General features: G+C 53.7%; 30 non-coding genes across 30 annotated transcripts; 24 read left to right on the top strand and 6 right to left on the bottom strand.

The window, feature by feature from the left end:
- The first annotated feature begins 820 nt into the window (after positions 1 to 820).
- On the top strand, positions 821 to 893 carry Trnam-cau. The gene has a single exon. It is a non-coding gene; the product is annotated as a tRNA-Met (tRNA).
- A 324-nt stretch (positions 894 to 1,217) lies between these two features.
- On the top strand, positions 1,218 to 1,289 carry Trnae-uuc. The gene has a single exon. It is a non-coding gene; the product is annotated as a tRNA-Glu (tRNA).
- Positions 1,290 to 1,586: 297 nt separating this feature from the next.
- Positions 1,587 to 1,659, top strand: Trnak-uuu. Its single transcript has one exon. It is a non-coding gene; the product is annotated as a tRNA-Lys (tRNA).
- Positions 1,660 to 1,799: 140 nt separating this feature from the next.
- Positions 1,800 to 1,882, top strand: Trnas-aga. The gene has a single exon. It is a non-coding gene; the product is annotated as a tRNA-Ser (tRNA).
- A 282-nt stretch (positions 1,883 to 2,164) lies between these two features.
- Trnag-ucc lies at positions 2,165 to 2,237 on the bottom strand. The gene has a single exon. It is a non-coding gene; the product is annotated as a tRNA-Gly (tRNA).
- An 815-nt stretch (positions 2,238 to 3,052) lies between these two features.
- Trnam-cau lies at positions 3,053 to 3,125 on the top strand. Its single transcript has one exon. It is a non-coding gene; the product is annotated as a tRNA-Met (tRNA).
- A 323-nt stretch (positions 3,126 to 3,448) lies between these two features.
- Trnae-uuc lies at positions 3,449 to 3,519 on the top strand. Its single transcript has one exon. It is a non-coding gene; the product is annotated as a tRNA-Glu (tRNA).
- A 295-nt stretch (positions 3,520 to 3,814) lies between these two features.
- Trnak-uuu lies at positions 3,815 to 3,887 on the top strand. Its single transcript has one exon. It is a non-coding gene; the product is annotated as a tRNA-Lys (tRNA).
- A 139-nt stretch (positions 3,888 to 4,026) lies between these two features.
- On the top strand, positions 4,027 to 4,108 carry Trnas-aga. Its single transcript has one exon. It is a non-coding gene; the product is annotated as a tRNA-Ser (tRNA).
- A 283-nt stretch (positions 4,109 to 4,391) lies between these two features.
- Positions 4,392 to 4,463, bottom strand: Trnag-ucc. Its single transcript has one exon. It is a non-coding gene; the product is annotated as a tRNA-Gly (tRNA).
- Positions 4,464 to 5,276: 813 nt separating this feature from the next.
- Trnam-cau lies at positions 5,277 to 5,349 on the top strand. The gene has a single exon. It is a non-coding gene; the product is annotated as a tRNA-Met (tRNA).
- A 322-nt stretch (positions 5,350 to 5,671) lies between these two features.
- Positions 5,672 to 5,743, top strand: Trnae-uuc. The gene has a single exon. It is a non-coding gene; the product is annotated as a tRNA-Glu (tRNA).
- A 295-nt stretch (positions 5,744 to 6,038) lies between these two features.
- Positions 6,039 to 6,111, top strand: Trnak-uuu. The gene has a single exon. It is a non-coding gene; the product is annotated as a tRNA-Lys (tRNA).
- Positions 6,112 to 6,250: 139 nt separating this feature from the next.
- Positions 6,251 to 6,332, top strand: Trnas-aga. Its single transcript has one exon. It is a non-coding gene; the product is annotated as a tRNA-Ser (tRNA).
- A 283-nt stretch (positions 6,333 to 6,615) lies between these two features.
- On the bottom strand, positions 6,616 to 6,687 carry Trnag-ucc. The gene has a single exon. It is a non-coding gene; the product is annotated as a tRNA-Gly (tRNA).
- Positions 6,688 to 7,500: 813 nt separating this feature from the next.
- On the top strand, positions 7,501 to 7,573 carry Trnam-cau. The gene has a single exon. It is a non-coding gene; the product is annotated as a tRNA-Met (tRNA).
- A 322-nt stretch (positions 7,574 to 7,895) lies between these two features.
- On the top strand, positions 7,896 to 7,967 carry Trnae-uuc. Its single transcript has one exon. It is a non-coding gene; the product is annotated as a tRNA-Glu (tRNA).
- A 295-nt stretch (positions 7,968 to 8,262) lies between these two features.
- Positions 8,263 to 8,335, top strand: Trnak-uuu. The gene has a single exon. It is a non-coding gene; the product is annotated as a tRNA-Lys (tRNA).
- Positions 8,336 to 8,474: 139 nt separating this feature from the next.
- Trnas-aga lies at positions 8,475 to 8,556 on the top strand. Its single transcript has one exon. It is a non-coding gene; the product is annotated as a tRNA-Ser (tRNA).
- Positions 8,557 to 8,839: 283 nt separating this feature from the next.
- Trnag-ucc lies at positions 8,840 to 8,911 on the bottom strand. The gene has a single exon. It is a non-coding gene; the product is annotated as a tRNA-Gly (tRNA).
- An 813-nt stretch (positions 8,912 to 9,724) lies between these two features.
- On the top strand, positions 9,725 to 9,797 carry Trnam-cau. The gene has a single exon. It is a non-coding gene; the product is annotated as a tRNA-Met (tRNA).
- A 322-nt stretch (positions 9,798 to 10,119) lies between these two features.
- Trnae-uuc lies at positions 10,120 to 10,191 on the top strand. The gene has a single exon. It is a non-coding gene; the product is annotated as a tRNA-Glu (tRNA).
- Positions 10,192 to 10,486: 295 nt separating this feature from the next.
- On the top strand, positions 10,487 to 10,559 carry Trnak-uuu. The gene has a single exon. It is a non-coding gene; the product is annotated as a tRNA-Lys (tRNA).
- A 139-nt stretch (positions 10,560 to 10,698) lies between these two features.
- Positions 10,699 to 10,780, top strand: Trnas-aga. Its single transcript has one exon. It is a non-coding gene; the product is annotated as a tRNA-Ser (tRNA).
- A 283-nt stretch (positions 10,781 to 11,063) lies between these two features.
- Trnag-ucc lies at positions 11,064 to 11,135 on the bottom strand. Its single transcript has one exon. It is a non-coding gene; the product is annotated as a tRNA-Gly (tRNA).
- Positions 11,136 to 11,948: 813 nt separating this feature from the next.
- Trnam-cau lies at positions 11,949 to 12,021 on the top strand. The gene has a single exon. It is a non-coding gene; the product is annotated as a tRNA-Met (tRNA).
- Positions 12,022 to 12,343: 322 nt separating this feature from the next.
- Positions 12,344 to 12,415, top strand: Trnae-uuc. Its single transcript has one exon. It is a non-coding gene; the product is annotated as a tRNA-Glu (tRNA).
- Positions 12,416 to 12,710: 295 nt separating this feature from the next.
- Trnak-uuu lies at positions 12,711 to 12,783 on the top strand. The gene has a single exon. It is a non-coding gene; the product is annotated as a tRNA-Lys (tRNA).
- Positions 12,784 to 12,922: 139 nt separating this feature from the next.
- Positions 12,923 to 13,004, top strand: Trnas-aga. Its single transcript has one exon. It is a non-coding gene; the product is annotated as a tRNA-Ser (tRNA).
- A 283-nt stretch (positions 13,005 to 13,287) lies between these two features.
- Trnag-ucc lies at positions 13,288 to 13,359 on the bottom strand. Its single transcript has one exon. It is a non-coding gene; the product is annotated as a tRNA-Gly (tRNA).
- Positions 13,360 to 13,928: the final 569 nt, after the last annotated feature.

The raw sequence follows: 13,928 nt of genomic DNA on the forward strand, positions 1-13,928 counted from the left end.
CACCGCACAGCCGCTGCTCGTAACGCCGCGCTGTGTCGGCTTCCCGGCCGCCGGCAGCGGCCCACGGTGATAGTAGCTGTAGGCGCTTTACGAGGTAGGAGGGTGCATCCACACGCGTTCGGGCAGCGCCTCCACGCACGCTGCGTCTTTGGGCAAGACTCGTCGCCGCGGCCCGCAAGTTACTCACACGATAGTGATGAGCGGTCGCTTTAAGGCAGTGTAGTGGGGGACTCCGCGTGTGTAGCACTTTTTTTCGGCTGTATCCGGCGTCGTTGGGTGGCAATCCCACTTTCCCTGCAGACAGCTACTCTGGAATATGCTCGGGAAGCACGGCCGACCGCCCCCCAACAAATGCAACTAAAAAAATGAGAACAACAACTAAAAAAGTGGTAGGTTGTTCGCCTACCACTCGGCGGCCCGGGTTCGATTCCCGGCCGATGCATCGTTTCGCTGTTCTCGCTATAATGTTGCCGCGCCGATTGCTCGTTTGAGCTGCGTCAGCCTCAGGAATGTATAGCAGATTCGCTGTGAGAAGAACCAAACACGCAGCTCGCAAGAGACCGTACTTGGACGGACGCGTGCTATTTCTGAACTCTAGCGTCAGCCTGGCCCTACAGGCCGCTGTGTTCAGGTGCCGCAAGGGCGATGTACTGTAACCTCAGGCAGTGCTGCTTTCCGTTGAAAAAGCCGCGGCAGCAGTTTAATCTAGCAATTCGGGAAAGCACGTGTTGCAACACAACAGATTCTTGAGAAAGCGCCAACTGTCTATCTCTAATATGCGAGACTTACCAAGTTTTCCTGGGACGATGCTTGCAAACGTGCCTCGGTAGCGCAGTGGGTAGCGTGTAAGTTTCATAATCTTAAGGTCGTGAGTTCGATCCTCACCCGGGGCATTTAATTTGCTGTACATCATGGCTGAATTAACGGCGTTGCTGTTGCTAGGGAACGAACTGAATTGTCGTTTTGTTATCCACAAGGAGCCCACGCCTCAGCGTCAAAATGTTTACATCCAGCTATGGCAAGGTACAGCTTTGACCTTTCTCCTCCCCCTGTTATGAGTAAAATATGATGCAAACTGCAATGAATTGTCAGTTTCGAGCTGTGCGCCATGCCAGTCTGCAAGCGCAAATATGCTCGCAAACAGAGAACACCACTAAGTCCGGATTCAGCACGAAAAGCGAGAGGAGAGGGAGTAAATCTGACGTTTATCGAGCAAATCCGGTGTGGTCTAGTGGCTAGGATACCTGGCTTTCACCCAGGAGGCCCGGGTTCGATTCCCGGTACCGGAAGGGAAGTTTTTGCGCACACGACCCTCCATGTTTTGGCCCTCCAACCCTCGTTTGTCGCCCCCCTTCCGGAGCTTCAACCGAGCGTAATCGGGGGGAAACAGGCACGAGATGCAATTACTGTCAGCACCGGGATAAAGGGAGAAGAGGCACTGGTCCGCTGTTGGGCTGCTACCAGCGTCAGTGGCAAGTCGGTGAAGTCGCCAGTTGCGCCAGAAGCCAGCAATTACCGTAGTACGCCTACACACGCGTTCCAGTTATTCACATTGCCTGCAGCTGCTCCATCCACAGCAAGCGTGAGCCCGGATAGCTCAGTCGGTAGAGCATTAGGCTTTTAACCTAAGGGTCCAGGGTTCGAGTCCCTGTCCGGGCGAAGATTTTAACGCTTCCGTAATGGCTCGTCTCGTAGCGCTGGTAGCCCTGCCGTAATCAGTGCACGGAGTTCGTTTCCTGTCAACATTCTGCGCAGAACGGTTTGATTTTTTCACGATTCGAGGGCACGTTTGGCTGCGAGCAGTCGTGGCCGAGTGGTTAAGGCGTCTGACTAGAAATCAGATTCCCCTCTGGGAGCGTAGGTTCGAGTCCTACCGACTGCGTCTCTTTTTTTTTTTTTTTTTTTTGTTTAAGAAGAAGGAGCACAAAACTTCGCAGTTTGCCTGTCGTTATGGTACTTCGCTACACCTCACCTCTCACAGCCGTTTATATCGCCTGTCCTCTTGATAAGGGCGAATTCCAAGCGTCAGCTTTCGCGTCAGCCGAGCAAAGTCGGACAAGTCGGGACATACTACAGGATGGCCTGGAGTGGAGCAACGACGGAAAGAAAACGTTAATGTAACAGCACGTGGCTCACATACTCATACGTAAAAATTTGCGCCCGTTGCGGTGGCCGGGAATCGAACCCGGATCAACTGCTTGGAAGGGCAACTATGCTCACCATTACACCACCACCGCACAGCCGCTGCTCGTAACGCCGCGCTGTGTCGGCTTCCCGGCCGCCGGCAGCGGCCCACGGTGATAGTAGCTGTAGGCGCTTTACGAGGTAGGAGGGTGCATCCACACGCGTTCGGGGCAGCGCCTCCACGCACGCTGCGTCTTTGGGCAAGACTCGTCGCCGCGGCCGCAAGGTTACTCACACGATAGTGATGAGCGGTCGCTTTAAGGCAGTGTAGTGGGGGACTCCGCGTGTGTAGCACTTTTTTCGGCTGTATCCGGCGTCGTTGGGTGGCAATCCCACTTTCCCTGCAGACAGCTACTCTGGAATATGCTCGGAAGCACGGCCGACCGCCCCCAACAAATGCAACTAAAAAAATGAGAACAACAACTAAAAAAGTGGTAGGTTGTTCGCCTACCACTCGGGCGGCCCGGGGTTCGATTCCCGGCCGATGCATCGTTTCGCTGTTCTCGCTATAATGTTGCCGCGCCGATTGCTCGTTTGAGCTGCGTCAGCCTCAGGAATGTATAGCAGGATTCGCTGTGAGAAGAACCAAACACGCAGCTCGCAAGAGACCGTACTTGGACGGACGCGTGCTATTTCTGAACTCTAGCGTCAGCCTGGCCCTACAGGCCGCTGTGTTCAGGTGCCGCAAGGGCGATGTACTGTAACCTCAGGCAGTGCTGCTTTCCGTTGAAAAAGCCGCGGGCAGCAGTTTAATCTAGCAATTCGGGAAAGCACGTGTTGCAACACAACAGATTCTTGAGAAAGCGCCAACTGTCTATCTCTAATATGCGAGACTTACCAAGTTTCCTGGGACGATGCTTGCAAACGTGCCTCGGTAGCGCAGTGGGTAGCGTGTAAGTTTCATAATCTTAAGGTCGTGAGTTCGATCCTCACCCGGGGCATTTAATTTGCTGTACATCATGGCTGAATTAACGGCGTTGCTGTTGCTAGGGAACGAACTGAATTGTCGTTTGTTATCCACAAGGAGCCCACGCCTCAGCGTCAAAATGTTTACATCCAGCTATGGCAAGGTACAGCTTTGACCCTTTCTCCTCCCCTGTTATGAGTAAAATATGATGCAAACTGCAATGAATTGTCAGTTTCGAGCTGTGCGCCATGCCAGTCTGCAAGCGCAAATATGCTCGCAAACAGAGAACACCACTAAGTCCGGATTCAGCACGAAAAGCGAGAGGAGAGGGAGTAAATCTGACGTTTATCGAGCAAATCCGGTGTGGTCTAGTGGCTAGGATACCTGGCTTTCACCCAGGAGGCCGGGTTCGATTCCCGGTACCGGAAGGGAAGTTTTTGCGCACACGACCCTCCATGTTTTGCCCTCCAACCCTCGTTTGTCGCCCCCCTTCCGGAGCTTCAACCGAGCGTAATCGGGGAAACAGGCACGAGATGCAATTACTGTCAGCACCGGGGATAAAGGGAGAAGAGGCACTGGTCCGCTGTTGGGCTGCTACCAGCGTCAGTGGCAAGTCGGTGAAGTCGCCAGTTGCGCCAGAAGCCAGCAATTACCGTAGTACGCCTACACACGCGTTCCAGTTATTCACATTGCCTGCAGCTGCTCCATCCACAGCAAGCGTGAGCCCGGATAGCTCAGTCGGTAGAGCATTAGGCTTTTAACCTAAGGGTCCAGGGTTCGAGTCCCTGTCCGGGCGAAGATTTTAACGCTTCCGTAATGGCTCGTCTCGTAGCGCTGGTAGCCCTGCCGTAATCAGTGCACGGAGTTCGTTTCCTGTCAACATTCTGCGCAGAACGGTTTGATTTTTCACGATTCGAGGGCACGTTTGGCTGCGAGCAGTCGTGGCCGAGTGGTTAAGGCGTCTGACTAGAAATCAGATTCCCTCTGGGAGCGTAGGTTCGAGTCCTACCGACTGCGTCTCTTTTTTTTTTTTTTTTTTTTGTTTAAGAAGAAGGAGCACAAAACTTCGCAGTTTGCCTGTCGTTATGGTACTTCGCTACACCTCACCTCTCACAGCCGTTTATATCGCCTGTCCTCTTGATAAGGGCGAATTCCAAGCGTCAGCTTTCGCGTCAGCCGAGCAAAGTCGGGACAAGTCGGGACATACTACAGGATGGCCTGGAGTGGAGCAACGACGGAAAGAAAACGTTAATGTAACAGCACGTGGCTCACATACTCATACGTAAAAATTTGCGCCCGTTGCGGTGGCCGGGAATCGAACCCGGATCAACTGCTTGGAAGGCAACTATGCTCACCATTACACCACCACCGCACAGCCGCTGCTCGTAACGCCGCGCTGTGTCGGCTTCCCGGCCGCCGGCAGCGGCCCACGGTGATAGTAGCTGTAGGCGCTTTACGAGGTAGGAGGGTGCATCCACACGCGTTCGGGCAGCGCCTCCACGCACGCTGCGTCTTTGGGCAAGACTCGTCGCCGCGGCCGCAAGGTTACTCACACGATAGTGATGAGCGGTCGCTTTAAGGCAGTGTAGTGGGGGACTCCGCGTGTGTAGCACTTTTTTCGGCTGTATCCGGCGTCGTTGGGTGGCAATCCCACTTTCCCTGCAGACAGCTACTCTGGAATATGCTCGGGAAGCACGGCCGACCGCCCCCAACAAATGCAACTAAAAAAATGAGAACAACAACTAAAAAAGTGGTAGGTTGTTCGCCTACCACTCGGGCGGCCCGGGTTCGATTCCCGGCCGATGCATCGTTTCGCTGTTCTCGCTATAATGTTGCCGCGCCGATTGCTCGTTTGAGCTGCGTCAGCCTCAGGAATGTATAGCAGGATTCGCTGTGAGAAGAACCAAACACGCAGCTCGCAAGAGACCGTACTTGGACGGACGCGTGCTATTTCTGAACTCTAGCGTCAGCCTGGCCCTACAGGCCGCTGTGTTCAGGTGCCGCAAGGGCGATGTACTGTAACCTCAGGCAGTGCTGCTTTCCGTTGAAAAAGCCGCGGCAGCAGTTTAATCTAGCAATTCGGGAAAGCACGTGTTGCAACACAACAGATTCTTGAGAAAGCGCCAACTGTCTATCTCTAATATGCGAGACTTACCAAGTTTCCTGGGACGATGCTTGCAAACGTGCCTCGGTAGCGCAGTGGGTAGCGTGTAAGTTTCATAATCTTAAGGTCGTGAGTTCGATCCTCACCCGGGGCATTTAATTTGCTGTACATCATGGCTGAATTAACGGCGTTGCTGTTGCTAGGGAACGAACTGAATTGTCGTTTGTTATCCACAAGGAGCCCACGCCTCAGCGTCAAAATGTTTACATCCAGCTATGGCAAGGTACAGCTTTGACCTTTCTCCTCCCCTGTTATGAGTAAAATATGATGCAAACTGCAATGAATTGTCAGTTTCGAGCTGTGCGCCATGCCAGTCTGCAAGCGCAAATATGCTCGCAAACAGAGAACACCACTAAGTCCGGATTCAGCACGAAAAGCGAGAGGAGAGGGAGTAAATCTGACGTTTATCGAGCAAATCCGGTGTGGTCTAGTGGCTAGGATACCTGGCTTTCACCCAGGAGGCCCGGGTTCGATTCCCGGTACCGGAAGGGAAGTTTTTGCGCACACGACCCTCCATGTTTTGGCCCTCCAACCCTCGTTTGTCGCCCCCCTTCCGGAGCTTCAACCGAGCGTAATCGGGGAAACAGGCACGAGATGCAATTACTGTCAGCACCGGGATAAAGGGAGAAGAGGCACTGGTCCGCTGTTGGGCTGCTACCAGCGTCAGTGGCAAGTCGGTGAAGTCGCCAGTTGCGCCAGAAGCCAGCAATTACCGTAGTACGCCTACACACGCGTTCCAGTTATTCACATTGCCTGCAGCTGCTCCATCCACAGCAAGCGTGAGCCCGGATAGCTCAGTCGGTAGAGCATTAGGCTTTTAACCTAAGGGTCCAGGGTTCGAGTCCCTGTCCGGGCGAAGATTTTAACGCTTCCGTAATGGCTCGTCTCGTAGCGCTGGTAGCCCTGCCGTAATCAGTGCACGGAGTTCGTTTCCTGTCAACATTCTGCGCAGAACGGTTTGATTTTTCACGATTCGAGGGCACGTTTGGCTGCGAGCAGTCGTGGCCGAGTGGTTAAGGCGTCTGACTAGAAATCAGATTCCCTCTGGGAGCGTAGGTTCGAGTCCTACCGACTGCGTCTCTTTTTTTTTTTTTTTTTTTTGTTTAAGAAGAAGGAGCACAAAACTTCGCAGTTTGCCTGTCGTTATGGTACTTCGCTACACCTCACCTCTCACAGCCGTTTATATCGCCTGTCCTCTTGATAAGGGCGAATTCCAAGCGTCAGCTTTCGCGTCAGCCGAGCAAAGTCGGGACAAGTCGGGACATACTACAGGATGGCCTGGAGTGGAGCAACGACGGAAAGAAAACGTTAATGTAACAGCACGTGGCTCACATACTCATACGTAAAAATTTGCGCCCGTTGCGGTGGCCGGGAATCGAACCCGGATCAACTGCTTGGAAGGCAACTATGCTCACCATTACACCACCACCGCACAGCCGCTGCTCGTAACGCCGCGCTGTGTCGGCTTCCCGGCCGCCGGCAGCGGCCCACGGTGATAGTAGCTGTAGGCGCTTTACGAGGTAGGAGGGTGCATCCACACGCGTTCGGGCAGCGCCTCCACGCACGCTGCGTCTTTGGGCAAGACTCGTCGCCGCGGCCGCAAGGTTACTCACACGATAGTGATGAGCGGTCGCTTTAAGGCAGTGTAGTGGGGGACTCCGCGTGTGTAGCACTTTTTTCGGCTGTATCCGGCGTCGTTGGGTGGCAATCCCACTTTCCCTGCAGACAGCTACTCTGGAATATGCTCGGGAAGCACGGCCGACCGCCCCCAACAAATGCAACTAAAAAAATGAGAACAACAACTAAAAAAGTGGTAGGTTGTTCGCCTACCACTCGGGCGGCCCGGGTTCGATTCCCGGCCGATGCATCGTTTCGCTGTTCTCGCTATAATGTTGCCGCGCCGATTGCTCGTTTGAGCTGCGTCAGCCTCAGGAATGTATAGCAGGATTCGCTGTGAGAAGAACCAAACACGCAGCTCGCAAGAGACCGTACTTGGACGGACGCGTGCTATTTCTGAACTCTAGCGTCAGCCTGGCCCTACAGGCCGCTGTGTTCAGGTGCCGCAAGGGCGATGTACTGTAACCTCAGGCAGTGCTGCTTTCCGTTGAAAAAGCCGCGGCAGCAGTTTAATCTAGCAATTCGGGAAAGCACGTGTTGCAACACAACAGATTCTTGAGAAAGCGCCAACTGTCTATCTCTAATATGCGAGACTTACCAAGTTTCCTGGGACGATGCTTGCAAACGTGCCTCGGTAGCGCAGTGGGTAGCGTGTAAGTTTCATAATCTTAAGGTCGTGAGTTCGATCCTCACCCGGGGCATTTAATTTGCTGTACATCATGGCTGAATTAACGGCGTTGCTGTTGCTAGGGAACGAACTGAATTGTCGTTTGTTATCCACAAGGAGCCCACGCCTCAGCGTCAAAATGTTTACATCCAGCTATGGCAAGGTACAGCTTTGACCTTTCTCCTCCCCTGTTATGAGTAAAATATGATGCAAACTGCAATGAATTGTCAGTTTCGAGCTGTGCGCCATGCCAGTCTGCAAGCGCAAATATGCTCGCAAACAGAGAACACCACTAAGTCCGGATTCAGCACGAAAAGCGAGAGGAGAGGGAGTAAATCTGACGTTTATCGAGCAAATCCGGTGTGGTCTAGTGGCTAGGATACCTGGCTTTCACCCAGGAGGCCCGGGTTCGATTCCCGGTACCGGAAGGGAAGTTTTTGCGCACACGACCCTCCATGTTTTGGCCCTCCAACCCTCGTTTGTCGCCCCCCTTCCGGAGCTTCAACCGAGCGTAATCGGGGAAACAGGCACGAGATGCAATTACTGTCAGCACCGGGATAAAGGGAGAAGAGGCACTGGTCCGCTGTTGGGCTGCTACCAGCGTCAGTGGCAAGTCGGTGAAGTCGCCAGTTGCGCCAGAAGCCAGCAATTACCGTAGTACGCCTACACACGCGTTCCAGTTATTCACATTGCCTGCAGCTGCTCCATCCACAGCAAGCGTGAGCCCGGATAGCTCAGTCGGTAGAGCATTAGGCTTTTAACCTAAGGGTCCAGGGTTCGAGTCCCTGTCCGGGCGAAGATTTTAACGCTTCCGTAATGGCTCGTCTCGTAGCGCTGGTAGCCCTGCCGTAATCAGTGCACGGAGTTCGTTTCCTGTCAACATTCTGCGCAGAACGGTTTGATTTTTCACGATTCGAGGGCACGTTTGGCTGCGAGCAGTCGTGGCCGAGTGGTTAAGGCGTCTGACTAGAAATCAGATTCCCTCTGGGAGCGTAGGTTCGAGTCCTACCGACTGCGTCTCTTTTTTTTTTTTTTTTTTTTGTTTAAGAAGAAGGAGCACAAAACTTCGCAGTTTGCCTGTCGTTATGGTACTTCGCTACACCTCACCTCTCACAGCCGTTTATATCGCCTGTCCTCTTGATAAGGGCGAATTCCAAGCGTCAGCTTTCGCGTCAGCCGAGCAAAGTCGGGACAAGTCGGGACATACTACAGGATGGCCTGGAGTGGAGCAACGACGGAAAGAAAACGTTAATGTAACAGCACGTGGCTCACATACTCATACGTAAAAATTTGCGCCCGTTGCGGTGGCCGGGAATCGAACCCGGATCAACTGCTTGGAAGGCAACTATGCTCACCATTACACCACCACCGCACAGCCGCTGCTCGTAACGCCGCGCTGTGTCGGCTTCCCGGCCGCCGGCAGCGGCCCACGGTGATAGTAGCTGTAGGCGCTTTACGAGGTAGGAGGGTGCATCCACACGCGTTCGGGCAGCGCCTCCACGCACGCTGCGTCTTTGGGCAAGACTCGTCGCCGCGGCCGCAAGGTTACTCACACGATAGTGATGAGCGGTCGCTTTAAGGCAGTGTAGTGGGGGACTCCGCGTGTGTAGCACTTTTTTCGGCTGTATCCGGCGTCGTTGGGTGGCAATCCCACTTTCCCTGCAGACAGCTACTCTGGAATATGCTCGGGAAGCACGGCCGACCGCCCCCAACAAATGCAACTAAAAAAATGAGAACAACAACTAAAAAAGTGGTAGGTTGTTCGCCTACCACTCGGGCGGCCCGGGTTCGATTCCCGGCCGATGCATCGTTTCGCTGTTCTCGCTATAATGTTGCCGCGCCGATTGCTCGTTTGAGCTGCGTCAGCCTCAGGAATGTATAGCAGGATTCGCTGTGAGAAGAACCAAACACGCAGCTCGCAAGAGACCGTACTTGGACGGACGCGTGCTATTTCTGAACTCTAGCGTCAGCCTGGCCCTACAGGCCGCTGTGTTCAGGTGCCGCAAGGGCGATGTACTGTAACCTCAGGCAGTGCTGCTTTCCGTTGAAAAAGCCGCGGCAGCAGTTTAATCTAGCAATTCGGGAAAGCACGTGTTGCAACACAACAGATTCTTGAGAAAGCGCCAACTGTCTATCTCTAATATGCGAGACTTACCAAGTTTCCTGGGACGATGCTTGCAAACGTGCCTCGGTAGCGCAGTGGGTAGCGTGTAAGTTTCATAATCTTAAGGTCGTGAGTTCGATCCTCACCCGGGGCATTTAATTTGCTGTACATCATGGCTGAATTAACGGCGTTGCTGTTGCTAGGGAACGAACTGAATTGTCGTTTGTTATCCACAAGGAGCCCACGCCTCAGCGTCAAAATGTTTACATCCAGCTATGGCAAGGTACAGCTTTGACCTTTCTCCTCCCCTGTTATGAGTAAAATATGATGCAAACTGCAATGAATTGTCAGTTTCGAGCTGTGCGCCATGCCAGTCTGCAAGCGCAAATATGCTCGCAAACAGAGAACACCACTAAGTCCGGATTCAGCACGAAAAGCGAGAGGAGAGGGAGTAAATCTGACGTTTATCGAGCAAATCCGGTGTGGTCTAGTGGCTAGGATACCTGGCTTTCACCCAGGAGGCCCGGGTTCGATTCCCGGTACCGGAAGGGAAGTTTTTGCGCACACGACCCTCCATGTTTTGGCCCTCCAACCCTCGTTTGTCGCCCCCCTTCCGGAGCTTCAACCGAGCGTAATCGGGGAAACAGGCACGAGATGCAATTACTGTCAGCACCGGGATAAAGGGAGAAGAGGCACTGGTCCGCTGTTGGGCTGCTACCAGCGTCAGTGGCAAGTCGGTGAAGTCGCCAGTTGCGCCAGAAGCCAGCAATTACCGTAGTACGCCTACACACGCGTTCCAGTTATTCACATTGCCTGCAGCTGCTCCATCCACAGCAAGCGTGAGCCCGGATAGCTCAGTCGGTAGAGCATTAGGCTTTTAACCTAAGGGTCCAGGGTTCGAGTCCCTGTCCGGGCGAAGATTTTAACGCTTCCGTAATGGCTCGTCTCGTAGCGCTGGTAGCCCTGCCGTAATCAGTGCACGGAGTTCGTTTCCTGTCAACATTCTGCGCAGAACGGTTTGATTTTTCACGATTCGAGGGCACGTTTGGCTGCGAGCAGTCGTGGCCGAGTGGTTAAGGCGTCTGACTAGAAATCAGATTCCCTCTGGGAGCGTAGGTTCGAGTCCTACCGACTGCGTCTCTTTTTTTTTTTTTTTTTTTTGTTTAAGAAGAAGGAGCACAAAACTTCGCAGTTTGCCTGTCGTTATGGTACTTCGCTACACCTCACCTCTCACAGCCGTTTATATCGCCTGTCCTCTTGATAAGGGCGAATTCCAAGCGTCAGCTTTCGCGTCAGCCGAGCAAAGTCGGGACAAGTCGGGACATACTACAGGATGGCCTGGAGTGGAGCAACGACGGAAAGAAAACGTTAATGTAACAGCACGTGGCTCACATACTCATACGTAAAAATTTGCGCCCGTTGCGGTGGCCGGGAATCGAACCCGGATCAACTGCTTGGAAGGCAACTATGCTCACCATTACACCACCACCGCACAGCCGCTGCTCGTAACGCCGCGCTGTGTCGGCTTCCCGGCCGCCGGCAGCGGCCCACGGTGATAGTAGCTGTAGGCGCTTTACGAGGTAGGAGGGTGCATCCACACGCGTTCGGGCAGCGCCTCCACGCACGCTGCGTCTTTGGGCAAGACTCGTCGCCGCGGCCGCAAGGTTACTCACACGATAGTGATGAGCGGTCGCTTTAAGGCAGTGTAGTGGGGGACTCCGCGTGTGTAGCACTTTTTTCGGCTGTATCCGGCGTCGTTGGGTGGCAATCCCACTTTCCCTGCAGACAGCTACTCTGGAATATGCTCGGGAAGCACGGCCGACCGCCCCCAACAAATGCAACTAAAAAAATGAGAACAACAACTAAAAAAGTGGTAGGTTGTTCGCCTACCACTCGGGCGGCCCGGGTTCGATTCCCGGCCGATGCATCGTTTCGCTGTTCTCGCTATAATGTTGCCGCGCCGATTGCTCGTTTGAGCTGCGTCAGCCTCAGGAATGTATAGCAGGATTCGCTGTGAGAAGAACCAAACACGCAGCTCGCAAGAGACCGTACTTGGACGGACGCGTGCTATTTCTGAACTCTAGCGTCAGCCTGGCCCTACAGGCCGCTGTGTTCAGGTGCCGCAAGGGCGATGTACTGTAACCTCAGGCAGTGCTGCTTTCCGTTGAAAAAGCCGCGGCAGCAGTTTAATCTAGCAATTCGGGAAAGCACGTGTTGCAACACAACAGATTCTTGAGAAAGCGCCAACTGTCTATCTCTAATATGCGAGACTTACCAAGTTTCCTGGGACGATGCTTGCAAACGTGCCTCGGTAGCGCAGTGGGTAGCGTGTAAGTTTCATAATCTTAAGGTCGTGAGTTCGATCCTCACCCGGGGCATTTAATTTGCTGTACATCATGGCTGAATTAACGGCGTTGCTGTTGCTAGGGAACGAACTGAATTGTCGTTTGTTATCCACAAGGAGCCCACGCCTCAGCGTCAAAATGTTTACATCCAGCTATGGCAAGGTACAGCTTTGACCTTTCTCCTCCCCTGTTATGAGTAAAATATGATGCAAACTGCAATGAATTGTCAGTTTCGAGCTGTGCGCCATGCCAGTCTGCAAGCGCAAATATGCTCGCAAACAGAGAACACCACTAAGTCCGGATTCAGCACGAAAAGCGAGAGGAGAGGGAGTAAATCTGACGTTTATCGAGCAAATCCGGTGTGGTCTAGTGGCTAGGATACCTGGCTTTCACCCAGGAGGCCCGGGTTCGATTCCCGGTACCGGAAGGGAAGTTTTTGCGCACACGACCCTCCATGTTTTGGCCCTCCAACCCTCGTTTGTCGCCCCCCTTCCGGAGCTTCAACCGAGCGTAATCGGGGAAACAGGCACGAGATGCAATTACTGTCAGCACCGGGATAAAGGGAGAAGAGGCACTGGTCCGCTGTTGGGCTGCTACCAGCGTCAGTGGCAAGTCGGTGAAGTCGCCAGTTGCGCCAGAAGCCAGCAATTACCGTAGTACGCCTACACACGCGTTCCAGTTATTCACATTGCCTGCAGCTGCTCCATCCACAGCAAGCGTGAGCCCGGATAGCTCAGTCGGTAGAGCATTAGGCTTTTAACCTAAGGGTCCAGGGTTCGAGTCCCTGTCCGGGCGAAGATTTTAACGCTTCCGTAATGGCTCGTCTCGTAGCGCTGGTAGCCCTGCCGTAATCAGTGCACGGAGTTCGTTTCCTGTCAACATTCTGCGCAGAACGGTTTGATTTTTCACGATTCGAGGGCACGTTTGGCTGCGAGCAGTCGTGGCCGAGTGGTTAAGGCGTCTGACTAGAAATCAGATTCCCTCTGGGAGCGTAGGTTCGAGTCCTACCGACTGCGTCTCTTTTTTTTTTTTTTTTTTTTGTTTAAGAAGAAGGAGCACAAAACTTCGCAGTTTGCCTGTCGTTATGGTACTTCGCTACACCTCACCTCTCACAGCCGTTTATATCGCCTGTCCTCTTGATAAGGGCGAATTCCAAGCGTCAGCTTTCGCGTCAGCCGAGCAAAGTCGGGACAAGTCGGGACATACTACAGGATGGCCTGGAGTGGAGCAACGACGGAAAGAAAACGTTAATGTAACAGCACGTGGCTCACATACTCATACGTAAAAATTTGCGCCCGTTGCGGTGGCCGGGAATCGAACCCGGATCAACTGCTTGGAAGGCAACTATGCTCACCATTACACCACCACCGCACAGCCGCTGCTCGTAACGCCGCGCTGTGTCGGCTTCCCGGCCGCCGGCAGCGGCCCACGGTGATAGTAGCTGTAGGCGCTTTACGAGGTAGGAGGGTGCATCCACACGCGTTCGGGCAGCGCCTCCACGCACGCTGCGTCTTTGGGCAAGACTCGTCGCCGCGGCCGCAAGGTTACTCACACGATAGTGATGAGCGGTCGCTTTAAGGCAGTGTAGTGGGGGACTCCGCGTGTGTAGCACTTTTTTCGGCTGTATCCGGCGTCGTTGGGTGGCAATCCCACTTTCCCTGCAGACAGCTACTCTGGAATATGCTCGGGAAGCACGGCCGACCGCCCCCAACAAATGCAACTAAAAAAATGAGAACAACAACTAAAAAAGTGGTAGGTTGTTCGCCTACCACTCGGGCGGCCCGGGTTCGATTCCCGGCCGATGCATCGTTTCGCTGTTCTCGCTATAATGTTGCCGCGCCGATTGCTCGTTTGAGCTGCGTCAGCCTCAGGAATGTATAGCAGGATTCGCTGTGAGAAGAACCAAACACGCAGCTCGCAAGAGACCGTACTTGGACGGA

This window comes from Schistocerca americana, unplaced genomic scaffold (genome assembly GCF_021461395.2).
Source record: "Schistocerca americana isolate TAMUIC-IGC-003095 unplaced genomic scaffold, iqSchAmer2.1 HiC_scaffold_1272, whole genome shotgun sequence".
NCBI lineage: Eukaryota > Metazoa > Arthropoda > Insecta > Orthoptera > Acrididae > Schistocerca > Schistocerca americana.